Below are 13,727 nucleotides of genomic sequence, written 5' to 3' on the forward strand. Positions count from 1 at the left end.
GGCATATAAATGGTATGGTGAAGTCAGAAATTTGATATCATGATTTAATTTTTTTTAATTTTCATACAAAATAAATTTTACAAAATCCGATTTGTATGAAAATTAAAATAGTTAAAATGAAGATATCAATTTACTGACTTCACCATACCCTTTATATGACCATGTTAACATGGGCTAGTGTCGGCTCATATACCCATTTACCTAACACCCTGTATATCTATGATATTATTCCTGTGCTAAAATATTAAAATAATGCGATGATAGTTCGGATAGTTAATTGTCAATGTCTATAGTGACAGCGAGTCCTTTTTGTTTTTTTTATAATAATAAGCGTTTTAATTAATATGTATAAATGATAAATGTTAAGTGTGTATAAAAGATGTCTGGTTTTACATGTTGTTTGCTTAAATGATAACTTATTTAAGACACAGATTGTATCACTGTTTTACCTTTGATCTTTTCTGTCAAACTTTAATAGCTATGTAAAGAAGTACACAAAACGGAGTGAAAACAAATATGTGTGGAATTAGTGTGTCATTCGCCGAGGTTGGTGTGGAGCTTAAAACAAGGTGTGGTTACTGCCAGAGAATACAATTTTGACTTGTATGTATTTCGCTCACTTTAAAAAATGAGGGTTATCGTATTTGCGCTCATCAGTTAGCGCCACTAGCGAGTAAAGTCACTCATCCGCCAGTAGCTATTACATTGGCGCCAATTGGTTAACGATCATGCGATAGGTAAAGTAACGTATGTATTTTCAATCATCAGTTGGCGCCACTAGCGAGCAAGCTCCACTCATCCGCTAGTAGCTATTACAGTGGCGCCAACTGAAGCATGATCATACGATAGAAGGAAATTGAAGAAATATCGTATTTCCAATCGCTAGTTGGTGCAACTGGCGAGTAAAGTCCACTTATTCGCTAGTGTTAATATATGGCGCCAACTGGTGCACGATCATACGATAGAAGGTATATAGTATTTTTAATGGCCAATTGGCGCCAAATAAGGTAGCCCTGATAGATTGGTAAATACGTTCACTCAGTTTCACGCCTTGCCTTGAAACCCCTGCCAATTTTTTCCATACCGTGGCATTAGTTTTATGTGAATTATAAAAGATAATACATAGATCTTGTTAATAGGCCATGTGACCAGCTAGTTTAAGCTCCAGAAAGCTTTATTATTATTATTAAAATGTCCGATTTTGTTTAGGACGGGATATGCTCCCGTAAAAGTATTAAAATATGGATTCAAGTCATACTTTCAGTAAATAATAAATGAGTCGTATAGCCTATTAAAATAAAGCAAAAACAATCACGTTAACATTTTATTTTTATATTTAAATGTCAAATATACTAGAGTTGTACGAGTAAATAGATATAAAACACGTTTGTTCGAAGCAATAATATTGTAAAATACACTATTTTTCCTACACCAACGAATGAAATCCTTTTATACAATACCGCTAAGGTATTTTGTTACTAATCCAAGTGCCCCGTAGCTATAAACTCATACAATTTGAATGTCTACTCATACTATGTAAAGTCAGTGCCAATAGAATTTGCCAATCTTGTAAAATATGATAAAATTGATATGAAATAAATAGGTAATAAAGCCAGATGCGCCCCTGAAAAATAACCTCATAAGGGTCCTCGCCCACGGCAACTAACGCGCATTAGTCGCATTTGCAACGCACTAGAAGTGACGCTAACGCGCTACTAACGCGCTACATCGAGAAAAAGCGAGGGCCCTAAGTTGTATTGAAGCGGGTGGGAGGGGTATTGTGTTTCGGTTACTTGAAATGCCGCGGACGTGTATACCGTGACTGCTCTGTTACGTCACACAATACCCCTCCCGTACCACTCCACTACAGAAACCTACACAGTTATGCTCTATGCCTTGAGATCAAGGCAAGGTGTATGTAACTACATAGACTGGTAGAATCAGGGTACGTACCTATCTTCACCATATTGATGTAGCGTACAGGCAAACGCTGAAACGCATCCCAAATTAAAATGAAGTAGGACTTTCCTTGTCTTGAAAGAAATAAAGGAAGGAAAGAAAGAGACAAACCAACCGCTCATTGCTATGTTAGTCGGCGTTATTTACAAGATTGCCAGATTCTATCAGGGTTCTGTACAGCGTGTCAAATACTGAGTGGTTATTAAAAATCTTTGTTTGAAATGGAGTGAACGATTGTATGTAAATTAATTCATATAATCTGTAAATAGAAATAAATTATATTTAAGGTTATTCCGTGTTTTTTTTATCACACAACCTTTAAAACGTGAAGGAATTTATCAAACGCGCCAGCCTGCCAAAGATTAACTTTTATGTTTAACTACACGCTAATTAAAAATGTTTTCCAGTTGAGACAAGCAAAACGAGATACTTGACACGACACTTGATGCAGATCTCTAATAATAAACAAAATAATTCGTTATAACATAACACACAATCAATCTCCAGTCACTGAAATATTAGAAAGAAAGAAAAACATTTACAGAACATCACACACAAAAATTGCGGGTTACGACTTTACGATGCCTATAATCGTTCGCAATCAACCGCGATTGTAAACGATTACTGCCGTGGAATCGAATGATCATTCGATATGAAGCGCGTTAACTGCCACTCCACACGGCACACTCTGATTGAGTTGTGAACTGAATTAAAAGAGCTTTCATGAAACTGGTGGACGTAGCCATTTTCGTGATTGCTATAGCAAATAGAGCTGGTGTGATGCTATACAGGGTGGAATTTTGTAATGCCACCTGGAGGGAAAGTACTCTTAATATACTGTACCTAGACAGAAAAATTTTACTGAAAGAAAACATTCTTCATTTTTGAAAAGAAAGAGAACTGCATTGAAAGATTTCCAAAAATTTGCGTGCCACACCCGGGAATGGAACCAACTAAAATCTGTTAAAAATTACACCTGTATTTTTATTACATTGATCGTTAGGGTTTAAAAAAAATGTTTTCTTTGAGAAAAAAATTCTATCTATAATATTAAGAGTACTTTTCCTCCAGGTGGCATTACAAAATTCCATCCTGTATAGTCTTATGTGCTGTCGATTGTAACTTACCAAGCACAAGCTTAGGTTCGCAAGGATTTCTGTCTGTTATGGAAATTATATTGTGAGAGTTCTTAGACTAGAAACATGGTCGTATAGGTACTAAACCCTTGACTAGATATTTAATAGAAAAAAGCACAAACTTAAATTTCGTCGAAATATGTAAACAAACAGCATGTTCGCTTGCAGTACCTATTATGTATGATAATCGGGTGCAAATGATGGTGAACTATAAACTATGTAAATACATACAGGCAAGTCACAAGCAGGTACCTACTATCCTTTCGCTTTAGGTTTGCCGCTGGCGATATGACGTCACTCGAAGGGAAGCGCCTATAACTTTTATTTAAAATATTTTTATTTATTGATAAAAAATGTGTATTTGCGTAAAATAAGATACATTATTTGCGTTTAATCGCGGTTGGCGGAGGGTACGCGCTTCCACGGGCCGGCAAACTTAGCGCGAACGGGTAGTAGGTAGGTATATGCGAATGCGTACGGTGAAGAGCACATCAAGCTACGTTTTAATTTGCATTCATACTTTTCTCTTTGATACAATTAATGCCACACTGTGCACTACAAAATGTTAAAGACAGCTACCAAATTTTTACTCTATTAGATAAACTGATTCTCACCTCTGATCCTAGGTAGCTTCCATAATGCAAAGTCAGCTGTTCACAAACACAGGCAGTCACTTTCTCGTGTGGGCGGTGTGGGTAAGCATAACAAGATAAAATCAAATCGCGAATTAGGCGGACTTCCCACGCGCTGGCAGATCATTATCACTGTAAAGGGGATGGCACAACGTGAACCGGAGGCCTGAAAGTTGACTTTTTCTTATCTATTTAGCAGTAGCTTACGGCAATAACGTGGAAAAAGTCGCCGGAAAAACTAGGTATTATGACTCATCCTGTGTTAATAAGTTGAAAGTAATTTATTCAGCCTTTCGTGACACAAAAAGTAAACGTAAAGTAAAGTAACCAAAAATTTGACGCTGACTGTACCTTAGGTACTTACTAAAACATTCTATTGCTGTTCCTTAACTCAAATTTTCAGGAGCTTTTACAATTAAAATGCTACATTGTAATTCGAATGTAGAGTCCCCTTTACGTGTGTTGTAGGTACATATGTGGTGGCGAAGTTGTTCGGCATAGTTGAACCGTTATCTGATCGCTTACGTGATACAACTCCCAAGTTTTTACAGCACTAATTGCTTCGCCAACTTTCAGGGCCGTTATAAAAAACGCCTTCCCCTCTTTACAAAGTTTTGGCACCTTCAGGATACTTTCTGATGTTATATCTCATTTCTGATATTATTATTTGTTTTTGTTTTTGTTGCGTACTTTTTTGGAAAGATTTGAAAACATTTTGAATCTTTATAATGTTAACTGTGAAGAAAATGTTTCCATGTTTTCCAAAGAGCTTTGAAGAATAGAGAAAGACGGAATCAAGGCACGATAATATTCGCGCTTTGTGTACAAAGCGGAAGTGATTTATTGCATTTTCCAGGATCACTAAATCGCAGAAAATATTCAGCTGAAAAACTATCATGGTGTAATAAGAACTCACTTACCTTTTTGCAGCGGCAAGAGATGAGCACGGACTGACGAAGATCGCCTTCCAGCTGTAACAAATAATAAAAATTGTATGTAAAAATATGTAGTTGGAAAATTATCTACTGGTAAAAATCACAATATATCTGTGTGCGCGTTAAAACGTGAAATTGAGTTGTAGCAGACGCTGAAGGCGACTCATAAATTGACGGCAGGGTTGTTACACACTTCCAGCGTACAAAAGTTGTTACCGTACTACATACATTGAAAGAAAGAAAAAATATTTATTTGGTATCAAAGATAATTGGGTTATTATGTGCCAATTACGTGTACATGGCTGAAAATCTAGGGCTACAGCTAGGCACCTAATACTATACTGGGTGAGTATAGTATTAGGTGCCTAGCTGTAGCTCTACTAATAAGTTAGCATTGACTTTATCAACGCTAAGATATCTACTTAGCCTACTAGACAGGTCCTATACTAGATAGGTCAGATTCGTGTTCAGAATAAAAACAGTGTCACAGTGCGGGCGTGCCCCGGCTAACTAATGTATTTCCAATAATTAAGTAAACAAAATGCGCACGTAAATATTGTTATTTTTTTTTTCAAATCAAATTTCTTTATTTGCGTATATCTTATTAGTTTTTTAACCACCTACACTACACGAACTTTGAGGCTCATCTATCTGCAGCTACAGCTCTTGGTCTATCGCAATCAAGTAAATAGGTACGTTGTGGTTAGGTGTCACAAACTTAGTTAACAATATGAATTCAGTTCAAGACATTTTGTCAGTAGTACCACAGGTAGTACAGTCTTTGGGGAGTCTGGCATAGTAGTAGGTACCTTTACCTATATAAATTGGGTTACCTAACCAAATCTCACACGTCGGAACTAGGCACATTCATGGAATACCTACTTAAAACACGGGCTTAGTCCTATTCGTCCTAATTTCGGCTGTTTAACTTCGCGAGCATGTGTTCCGCCCAAATTGAAAACGAAATGAACTTGCGCCGCTAGTTTGGGGACACACGGGGATAGAATTTGGGCGGGTCCGCGAATAATCTCATCATCCACAAAAAGTAGCAGCAGCATTTGTTTGTTAGTATTAAATACATAGATGATTTTCCTACCTCTCTTTCACTTGCCATTATTATGTTAACAGACTCTACAGCTTGACTAATGTTAGCAGCGGTAGAAGATAATCTATGAATAAATTTTACCTACCACCAAACAGTGTTTAGATTAATCTTAAAAGGTAATGTAGAGGCGTTTAAAAGAGCTTCTTAAAAGCCGACTGAATTTACTAAACCCTAAATCAGTTTATTTTGATTTCGAATAAAATTAAATACCAATGACTACAATCTAGGCTAGGCGCGGTTAACTAGTGTAGCTGCCCCCCTAGACAAGTGGCAAAACAGTTGTAATGTCCAAAGACGGTCTAAAGGCCGTTGTTTTGTATGGAGTTACATCGCTTTGTGAACGAATTCTATTTTCGATTCGATCAAAAAGTGCCACTTCTTGTCTGACCTTGTCTAGCCACTGGAAATTATGTTAAATTTTAATCGACGTGACCGCCTGTTATTCCCATCCGTATGTTTCCGCACGCCACAGAAAGTTGGGTATTCATTTNGCGCGGTGTGCGCGGGCGAATTGTCTTGCAATAACAGATTTCCTTTCGCCAGTTTGCCTCTTAATATTTCAACAACCACTTGACGCACTCTTATCAACAGTACAGCATAATAATCCACGTTTATTGTAGTTTTTTTTAAGTAGATAGTCAATGAATAAAATTCCTCCACAATCCCAAAAATAGTGGATATGAGCTTGGGTGTCGATCGCTCCACTTTGAATTTCCGCGGCGGCGTTTTCCCTTTTGAATCCATTGCATTGACTCTTATTTTGACTCTAGATCGTGCATCCGGATCTATTATTTATCAATAGTAACAATACGAGAAAAAAAATTGTTAGGATTATGGCCAAAGATGGCCTAAAACTCCTGCGAAGTTGTGACTCTACGCTAGTTGTCGAGCGGCGTGAGCATTTTTGGCACCCATCGCGTGCACCCATTTTTCATGTGCAAATGAGTATGAAAAGTATCGCCGATACGTTCCTTGCTGCTGCCTATGGCTTCAGCTATCTGTCACAGCTTAATTCGCTGATCTCTAAAGCAAGATTCTTTAAATTTTCATTATTTTATTCGTTAATGGCGAAATCTGGCCGCCCTGACTTGAGGTCATCTTTTAGCGACTCCCTGCCATGCTTGAATTATCGGATCCAATCTTTCATGATAGGAAATGAAGGCCAAGACTCCCCATAAACTGTAGACATCTCTTCAAATGTTACCGTCAGCGTTTTGTTCCTCTTCTTGAGGAATTTTATGACAACTGTGTACTTCAATTTCGTACATTGCGCGGATGACTGAGACATGATGGCGTTTACGAATTAATTACTAAAAGCGTGATGACGCTAATGAAATGAAACTTTGTATATATACTAAGGAGGTTATTGGCTAAATAATTAAAATTAGCGCGAGTCAATAATAACACTTGAAGATACTTAGGCTCAAAACTTTTCAGCCGCCCCTCGTAGGCTAGGCGCGGTTAACTAGTGTAGCTGCCCCCCTAGACATGTGGCAAAACGTGACAGTTGTAATGTCCAAAGACGGTCTAAAGGCCGTTGTTTTGTATGGAGTAACTCCATACAAAACAACGGCCTTTAGTTGGAGTTACATCGCTTTGTGAACGAATTCTATTTTCGATTCGATCAAAAAGTGCCACTTGTCTGACCTTGTCTAGACCCACTGGAAATTATGTTAAATTTTAATCGACGTGACCGCCTGTTATTCCCATCCATATGTTTTGTTTGGGTATTCATTTGTGCGAGGTTAATCAGTAGTTTGGAGCCGCTTCAACTGTTGTCCCTCGCTCTGCTGCGTTTTGTTCTACTGCACGTGTACGAAATGAAATATTATTTCAGTCGCTGCACAACTTTTGCTCTACACGAGTACACTAACACACTATACAGGGTGTAACTTTAATCGAGAACGCTAAGGAACTAAGTACTTTTTTATTATTTTTTAAATCAATTTCATGACTAACTATACTCTGTGGCTGTAGCGTCACTGTTTTCATCTTTCTTTTAAAAATAAAATATGAATTTTTATGACTATACTTTCGTTCATACCATCAGATTTTTTGCTATTTGCTTTAAAAACGTATTTTTTAAAGATACATAAACTGAGAACTATTACAATCACAATTGTTCGGTATTATATTTAGTTTTCAATATAAAATATTGGACAATCGTGGAGCGATTTGTTCCTAACAGAGTTGTAGAAGAACCCTGTATACATTTGATGCCAGTCTAGAACTGTTATTATTATTGCCAAATTGCAGCAACAAGCCGAAATTGGATTTGAAATTGGCACGGATATTAAGAGATTCAATGAAAACCTTTTAATCAATGACTTCCAACGAACCTGCTTAAACAGCTGACTTCTTCACAAACATGAGAAATGGTTCAATAAGAATATGATGTGCCCGTGTTCACAAACATTACTATGAGGTCTCACAGTGCGCGTGGACGCACAGGGTGACATACGAAGCAATCACAGAGCTCTATTCAACGCTGTGCGTTCGATTTGCTGCATGCATCGTTAGTATCTGAGTGATGTAGAGTCATTATATCTAATTTGACCTGAAAACGTCCATTGCATTTACTTAGATCTATAGGTGNTATCTCATACTGAAGGCTGTATAGGTGTCCTATGTAAACCATGAAAATTATTACAAAAAAAACATAGGATCAACTCGTACTACTTTCCCCTACACTCGAATTGAGAACCTCCACCTTTTTTTGAAGTCGGTTAAAAACGAGGTGTAATATTGCGTGTTATAGTTAAGTAAGTAAATTACGGTGTCTAGAGAAAGAATGGAATAGCTGCTAGGAGTTTCATGATGGTGAAACTTTGAACAATATCTTTTATTCTATTTCTTAGTTCGAGCCCTCACTGGACACTGCAGTTTAAACAAGCACTTGTCCACTATGGGACTGTCCGAAACAAGAACGTACAGGATGTGCCAAGAGGTAGATGAAACGCCACTACACATTCTCACGGACTGCGGACCTTGATGCGCAAGCGGAGCTTACACCTGGGCAAACACATCCTAAGCCCACGAGTTGTAAAAAATATCGCCCCCCAAAAAATACTGCACTACCTAATGGATGCAGGACTCGGAGGCGAACTGTAAGGAAAATAGTGGCGATCACAATAGATTGGTACCGGTCGTAGTGATACTGGGACTTCTAGAACTACCAGCCGCTCAACGAAAAAAATATTTTATTTCAACATTCATACACTTTGAAACTGAAAATCCTTTGCGATTAAAGGAGAATCCTGAAATATTAAAAGTAGCTTAATGACTAAACTTAAACGTTCAGCTGTTACGTAATTTTACAACACGTTTAATCCTACATAGGTATACCTTATAGGCCGTGGAAGTTCCTTAATAGCTTTTTAATTCCACTGAGCAAGCGCTCTACTTGCAGCGGATAAGCGTTTCGGCTGATAACAGAACTATGTCAGCCTCGGCCATCTTCGTTCTAGCTCGGGCAAGACAGCCAGCTCAATTAGATTAAACAATTACTTACAGAAAAAGCAAATTAATGCATGGACTCCCTCGTTTTTGCCTGGGGTCGTATCGTATTTTCGTTTGTTCGTTGAATGACGTCCACTGCTGGACAAAGGCCTCCCCCAAGGATTTATACAACGACCGAAAGTGCTTGCGCTGCCCGCATCCAGGTACTTTCCTCGACCTTCATCAGATCGTCCATCCACCTAGTGGGAGGCCTGCCCACACTGTTACCTTACTGGTAAATAAATGTAGAGCTGTCCGTGTCAGCGTCATCTGTCAATGCTAAACCTCGGTCAGGACAGCTAGCTACTATCATTTCAGGTTTATAATCATACTGTTTATTAACACAATTAATCTCATAGCGGATTGGAGTCAGGTTGCTTTCGATTCGTAATGCCATAAAGGTGTGACATCAATAGTCATTTGGGATGAAAGAAACTAATTACAATATCACATAAGATCATTAATAGATAAGTACGAGCAAGTACTTATTATTATTCTGTGGTACAGTTCCTGAAAATGTGTGAGATATCACATTGGTTTCTCGGGGTGATTAAAGCTCGTGGAAAAAACATTTAGCCATAAACGAGTATGTTTTGGAAATTAATCTGTTATGTTTGGGCTGTGTACCCACCCGATACGGCGCTGGCGCTCATTTGTCTAGGGAATAGTTTTAGTTTGCGACACCTTGTTTGCGACTCAAATTATAAATCGGATCGGGTTAGTTCCAACCGCATGAAAAATGTTACAAAAAATAACTAAACTAAGTGCTAATATTAATGACTGAAAATGGCACATGATCAATAAGGGGCTTTTAGTCAAGTAGTGTTTTAGGTCCACATTAGTAAACCGATTCTGCCATAAATGTGTTATTTGCAATTCTGTAATTATAAGTAGGGTAAGAGTAACTTTCAGGCTATAGAAATTTAATCAGGTCCATTAGGGTCCCCTGTGAACTAAAATATATAAACAGTTCGTTCGTTCGTTGGTTTCAGCCGAAAGATGTCCACAGCAGGACAAATGAACAGTATTAAAATAATGTTCGACAAAACAAAAGCAAAAATCAAATCCAGAAATCAGTCGAACAATTCGGATAAACATCGCCATTCTTGTATTTTTAGTTCCAAGTCCACTGCTTATCCGACGATCGGACGTTGTAAGCTGCAACAAAACAATAATGGACAAGCTAAACGCTTCCGCGCTGCGTGGAACGAAACACAAACACTGGCTGTATGGCGCGCCGCCAACGCGTGAACTGAACGCCTTTGCGCGCCAGGATATTTTTTTAATTTATTTTTTTTTGTCTGTGAGACTGTGATTTCGCGCGGTTTGTTTTGTGAAAAGTAGTGAACTTGATTTTCAGGTGGATTTTTTTATGAACATAAAAATTAGTTATGCTACTAATGGGTTTTGGCACCTTTTAGAAAAACAAGGATAAAGGTAAGCGTTTACTTTAGACTGAATGTACTATTAAAATAAATTATTATTTTATTTTTTTGAAATAAAAAAATAATGGTTTTGGTTGCCTAATCTGGGATTTAACAAAATGCAATAAATACCTACTTATCACCGGTATATCGCCTTTCGTACTTTATGAAAATGTGTTAAATGTATTTTAAGCCCACTGTAATTAATTATACATTATTCTTTTTGTCCACATTGACCGTTACTAAATTAAAATTTCATACTTCCAAAATTAGCACCTGAAAACAATGCATGTAAAAACTTAGCCTATTGTCGCTATTTGTTATTTATTGTGATTTATTTCGTAATTGCCAGCTGTAGATAATGTACAGCCATGGAAATGTGTCCTTTATGTACAGTAAGCTGAACACTGCGGTATCTTTATGTATTAGGAATAGGTGCTAAATTGCAATAAGAGTGTATGCAGACGGTCAGATGGCACAGTGGTGCTGCTAATTAGTTTGGGCATGAGGGATCGCGAGTTCAGTTCTGAAATAAATTATATTCTCTTCTAGAAAATATTTTAGAATAAATTAGTTGGTATAGAAAAAGACAAAGAGAGTTTGTATGGAATGCATCTGATTCGTTATGAAATGAAACGGTTAAAATGAATAATATATTGTACTGTGCCAATAATTCTAAACTCAATAGTGCAGTGGATTTCATCTTCAGTATTTATGAGTCCCGAGATCGATTACCGATTGGATCAATTTTGAAATGATTTTGTCTTACGCCCGTATTCACGAACATTACTATGAGGTTTCACAGTGCGCGTAGACGCATAGGATCACACACGGACCAATCACAGTGCTCTATTCAACGCTGTGCATTCGATTTGCTACCTATGAGGCATTTAAAAAAAATCGCAATAGCGTTTGTCGCTACAGCGACATTCGAAACTACGTAGGAACTCCATTGAGTAGCTTGGTATTCTGTTTGGATATACCTAATACATATTTACCTACTCATAAAATTAAAAAGATGTGACAGACAAATAAATAAAAGCCATCACATTAGGTACATTATCTAATGTCAAAGTAGGTGTACTCGGAATATCCACACGATGAGTCGTAAGTTTATTTTAATCAAGTAAATGACAGTCACAGAGGAAATAGATTATTTATTCGAATAACTCGTCAAGTATAATGCTAAATAATTGCCGAAGCGCTGGTCACTTGACGTATGATTTCCGTTCAAGTTAATAACGTTATGTACTGACAAGCTATGTAGTGCCCGGCTATTACCGCAGTAGCTATGTCATCATGTAATTATTATTATTTATTCACCAACAGGTCAAGTAGTAAAAAATACGCCTGACGCACCAAAACTTTTTCATTTCCCCTTAATCCACAATTCAAATAATATTTTTAATCCCCTCACATTTTAGCTTCTAATTATAATGACCTAAGTAACACGAATCTCATACTTGGTGTAGAACTGTAGAATGTAGATTAAATAGTGAGGTATACTGGATCCTGATATAGGTTTCGAAGGGAAACTATAGGCCACACTCTCAAACAGCATTATGTATTGGACCTAAGCTTACTAAGGACTTACTAGATTACCATAGATTATAAAGATTTATAGAGAGTAGTGACGTAGATTATGAAGTGTAGTGTGACTTACTGTGAATCGGTTCAGCCCGGAGGCAAGAGTGGTAAAACGTGACAGTTGTAATCTAAAGTCTTTTTTTTGCTCCGGCGTTTTTATGTATGAAGTTACCTCGCTGTCTCAAGGGATTCGATTTTCGAGGCGGTCAAAAAGTACCTTAACTTCTTGTCCTGGTATTTCGTATCAACATTGTCCAACCACGGAGGTATAGTAAAACTATTTGGGCCCCAAAGTCGATCCCATTCATACTCTTTGCACATGTCAATTTGAGTAAACAACAAACAATCATCTAACTAATTAAGCGTTGTTTTGTCCGAATCACGCGTCACAGCCGACTGCGCGGGCGCCTTCCGCCTCTCACAATGGCCTGTGATTGTTGGTTGTGATGACAATCGATGGGTTTGGTTCTGGCCAAGGCGATTGATAGAGTGATTCAAAATACTTGAATGGGCCGGAAGTACCGGAAGTCCAAATATTGAAACGCTTTTTAGTGGATCTCTATTGCACATCTCTTTATAATCCGTTCATTCATACATACTTTTAGATTTTCTAAATTTAATATTAAGTAAGATTAGACACGTAACCACACTCATACACTAAAGTAAAGGTACTATGTATTTAATGAACTTAAGTAATTTTTAACTCTACATAGCTTAATAAAATCTAGGTACTTCTTGTCATGGATCTGCACAGATCGTTAGATAATAATGTATTTTTGTAGTAAAATAAGTGCATGTTTGTGCACAGATTTCAATCCGTTTGAAGTAAGGTAGAGTATTTATTAATTGTGCCAGGTAACAATATATATAACAGTGTATATAATTTCAGCTGCCTTATAAAAGTCTACACTCACAGAACTACCTGAACCTATCCTTTTTCCCTTGGGAATTACGCACACCATTCATTTCACCGGGAAACTCAATTTCTCTAACGATTACCGGCGTATCCCGAACTCGACTACAATGTACACCAATGGCACATCAAGGCAAATACTATGGCATCAATGTCGTTGTAATACGTGCTATTTTGCAACATAAATGTGCTGTCGACTGTACATTATGTACTTGTATCAACAACATTAATGCCCGTATTTACAAACATTACTGTGAGGCCTCATAATAGAGACTGAGTTTCTTGCGCTGCTTCTTCTCAGCACTGGCCCATTTATTGTCCTGAAGCAGTGGTAGGGTTAATACTGGGACGTGTAAAAGTGCTTTTTTAAAGCCTACTTGCATAATAAATGAGTTTTATGAGTTTTTATAATGCGTGTGGACGCACAGGGTGACACACGAACCAATCACAGAGCTCTATTCATCGCTGTGCGTTGGATTTGCTGCTTCACTTAAGCAAGCATCGTTTGTGAATACGGGCGTTAGACAGATTTTGTATG

This window comes from Ostrinia furnacalis, unplaced genomic scaffold (assembly GCF_004193835.3).
Source record: "Ostrinia furnacalis isolate ACB-3 unplaced genomic scaffold, ASM419383v2 OfSCF5941, whole genome shotgun sequence".
Lineage (NCBI taxonomy): Eukaryota > Metazoa > Arthropoda > Insecta > Lepidoptera > Crambidae > Ostrinia > Ostrinia furnacalis.